This window comes from Neovison vison, chromosome 2, assembly GCF_020171115.1.
Source record: "Neovison vison isolate M4711 chromosome 2, ASM_NN_V1, whole genome shotgun sequence".
Lineage (NCBI taxonomy): Eukaryota > Metazoa > Chordata > Mammalia > Carnivora > Mustelidae > Neogale > Neogale vison.
In genome coordinates this window covers 191,436,787-191,440,607 of record NC_058092.1, presented here as the reverse complement: position 1 = coordinate 191,440,607, position 3,821 = coordinate 191,436,787, and the positions used below count along the sequence as shown (strand labels likewise).

Below are 3,821 nucleotides of genomic sequence, written 5' to 3'. Positions count from 1 at the left end.
AGATAGGCATCTCCGTGAAGGCTGCAGGGGTAGGCAACTTTTCCCTGTTTTGCAAGGTAACTTTTGGGTGTATAATCAGTTTTGTTCAGCAAAGCCCTGACCTGCCCTGTTCATGCTCAGACCTCCTGCCTTGCTGAATTCCTCCACCACCCCCAGCAAGGGCACAGAGACATGAGTAAGTGAACTGAAAGAATCAGCCACTGTAAGTTGAGGGACAGTCACCTTGTCTCCCATCCTACCTTCAGTAGACTTCCAGAAGGCAGGGATCAGACCTTACTCCAATTAAGTATCAGTCAGTAATGCTAATTAATTAGTGCTCAGTGTGAGTTCCTAATCTCCATGTACATGCTATACTGATGGGGCGGGGGGTATGGTAGCTCATGGCCAGGGTGGGCTATGAATAAGTTTGCTGACCTTTCCTCAGGAGTCATCATGCCAGCAAGCAGGGACAGGAACAAGGTGTGCCCCTAAGGCTTGCCTTTCTAAGGGGCACCCAGAAGCTCTTGGAGTAGAAGGCACAAGAAAAGGCAGGGACTGGGCAAGTTGAGGCCGAGAGGAGGCAAGTAGCATTAGACACATTCTGAAAGGAAAACACCTGGGCTGGGAACAGGAGCACTGGGTGCCTGGGGTGTGACTTCTACGGGCCTCAGTTTCCTCACCTATACAGTAAAGGGCATATTGCCATTGTGACATCATTTACCTCACAAACTGGGAAACTGTGTTTAGATATAACCATATGAGATTGCTACCTTGTAGGTCAAAAAATAGATGGATATTGGCAATGCCTCTTGATCCTAATTCAGAATAATGACTGCAGGACACTGGGCACAAAGCAAACTGGGACACGCAGTCAGCCACCCCGTGGCTCGTGACCACACTGACTGTTTCTCCCCACTTACTTGTAATACAAAGACCCCTTCCGCCCCCCAGCCCCTCTGTCATTAGGCTGAGGTATAAAGATTAAGTTAATGGCGGGCGGAGAAAATCAGCTTTGTTGGCAAATTGTCTCTGATATTTATTTTGAACATTAAAACGAATCATTCCGACTAAAGAGGGCTGTAGTGCGCGGCCCATTAAAATGCATGCATTATGTATAACTCTCCCGGCTTCACCTCCAAGTATTATCAGCCTAAAAAGCAAACATGGTTTTTAAAGCCCCTTGTTTACGACATCCCGTGACAGCTGATTAATGGCCACAGTTTCCAGATCTGAAAGCTTAGTAACCCAAGCTAGAAAATTCAATCTTATTCTAATATAGGCGGGGGGGGGGGGGTTGCGCAGCCAAATGGGAACAGAGCACAGCTCCTCAAAGGCGTCCTCACCGTGGATTGTAACCACCACGGCAACATCAGCTGGGGTTTCTTGGGGGCACTGTCTTAGTTTCCTGGGGCTGCCACAGCAAATGACCACAAACTGGGTGGCTTTTAACACAGCAGAAATGCATTCTCCCACAGTTTTGGAGGCCAGATGCCTGAAACTAACATACTGGCAGGGCCAAGCTCCCTCCGAAGTCTCTAGGGGGTGACTTGGCCTCGCCTCTCCTAGCTTCCTGTGGCTCCCGGCGTTCTTTGGCTTGTGGGTTCATCCCTTCAATCTCAGCCACTGTCTTCACTGTCTTCAATCTCAGCCGGGTTTCTGGGTTGTTCTGCCTCTTAGAGGATTTTTGTCATGGGATTTAGGGCCTAGTCTAATTCAGAATGATCTCACCTTGAGACCCGTACCCTACCCACACCTACGAAGACCCTTAATCTAAATACAATCACAGTCAGTGGTTCCAGGTAGACCTGTCTTTGTTGCAGGACGCCTTTCAACCTGCTACAGGTCTCTTCCCTCTCCCAGAGTGTCCCCTTTCTCCTTGGGAATGTTGCAAGACCAACCCCACCTGCAGATCCGAAGGGATCCCAGGAAGCTATCAGATCTGTCCACGGTGATCCTCTCCAGCTGCCACCCACCCTCCGGGGTCCTCCGCTGGGACCCTGCTGCCCCACCCACCCCTCCGTGGGTTCCATGCCAGACCCTCGTCATGGTCAGAGGCCCCTGCCCAATCTGCTCTCCAACAATCCTGCCCACCTTACTCAGGATGCATCCCTTCTGGGTATGTTTCAGCCACACTGTCCCAGCAGGAGTGATGCACCCTAGTGTCCCTGCCTAGTTGCCTGAAGATCTCAACTCAATGTCACCTCCTCTGACAGAGTCAAGTCCCCCACAATCACTACGATGACATCCTTCACATCTTCTTAGCATTCGGCACACTTACATCATTTATGAGTGGATCTTCTTAACTTTTCAACACTCCAACATGCAAATGTTGTGACTGGCCTGCCCAAAACTCTTCATGTAGCAATTACAAAAGCTCCAATCACAATGGGTCCCACCTACCATCTGCCTTCTCTCCTCTCTCCTCCAACTTGATCACTCACTGGGGCTCCAGCCATAGCAGCTTCCTTCTGTCCCTCCGGAGCATAAGCCGCAGCTTGCCTCGGGACTTTTGCACATGTTCTACCTGAAATAAACTTCCTCCAGATCTTCCTGATCTGGTCCATTTGCACCAAGTAGGACTCAATTCAAATAGTGCCTGTCACATGGTTATGGTCCATGCAGTAAAGCAGCAGATACAGAAGCTTCTGGAGGAGAGCCAGGTGGGCATGAATTACTTTGACCTCCTGCCGCAGCCCATCACATGCACCAGAGATGCCATCTTGGCCAGGCAGAACTGGATGTGTGGCAACGCCAAGTCCCCCCAACACTGTGAGCTGATGGCGGGCCACCTCCAGAACCACATCCCAGCTGACAGGGCGCACTTCGAGCTTTGGCTGCACCTCATTGGCTGCCTCCCTGGGCCTTGACATGCGGAAGTCTCTCCCTCACAGCCAGCACAAGCAGGCCAGGAGCAGCTGGGCACCCTGCAAAAAGGCCTGGGGCCCATCTATTGCACCAGCTTCTTGGCTGTGGAGGAGAACAAGCAGCTAAGGGTCACATGGCTCCTGCAGCTCAGGAACATTGACGGCTCTGTCACCCAGCAGCTCCGGAGCCCAGCCCTGGGGCTCAGCCAGTACCAGGGGACACTCATCAGCGAGTCCTCCCTGGTGGTCCAGCTAGTGCAGCTGGCCTTCCAGCCGCAGATCCAGACCCTCAAGATGCAGCACAAGGAGTCTGTCAATGGCCTAGCCCAGCAGCAGCAGCAGCAGCGGTGGCAAATCTAAATGCCACAAATGGAAGCCAAAGTCAAGTCCATCCCACAACCACCAGTCCCACCTCCAACCCCCACACCCACCCACATGATCCCACCAAACACCCATCCAAATGCCTGGATCCCCCGGATATGGCACCTGTAGGGGAAACCAGCATCCTGCCCCTGACAGCCACCCTGGGCCCTGGGCCCTGGGCCCCATAATCAGATCCCACCTAACAAGCCCCCCATGGTTGGATCAGCCTCATCCCATTGCTCCTTGGGGCCAAAGGCACCCTCCCAAGCAGGCCCCCTAACCCTACCATCGGGGCAGACCACCCCACTGCCCACTCGGGAACAATAGCCATGAGGGCCTGTGGGGCAAGCAGTATGAGGACCCTGGCTAGAACCGTCACCATGATGCCCCCTGGAACAGCCAGCCTGACCACAGCTGGAATAGCCAGTTCGAGGGCCCCTGGAACAGTGGCACGAAGGGCTGCTGTGGGGCAGAGGCCAGCAGTTCAAGACGCCCTTCCAAATGTAGCGGTTGCCACCCTCCAGAGGGCCCGTCCGGCCCACCAGTTCAACCAGCTGTCACACCCCCACAACTTGAACAACTCCCCACCCTGCTTCATACAGGAAGATTTCATCC

The 3,821-nt window shown here is 53.2% G+C and overlaps 1 pseudogene; it reads left to right on the top strand.

The window, feature by feature from the left end:
• Window positions 1-2,582: 2,582 nt before the first annotated feature.
• On the top strand, window positions 2,583-3,576 carry LOC122899257 (annotated as a pseudogene).
• The last annotated feature ends 245 nt before the right edge of the window (window positions 3,577-3,821 follow it).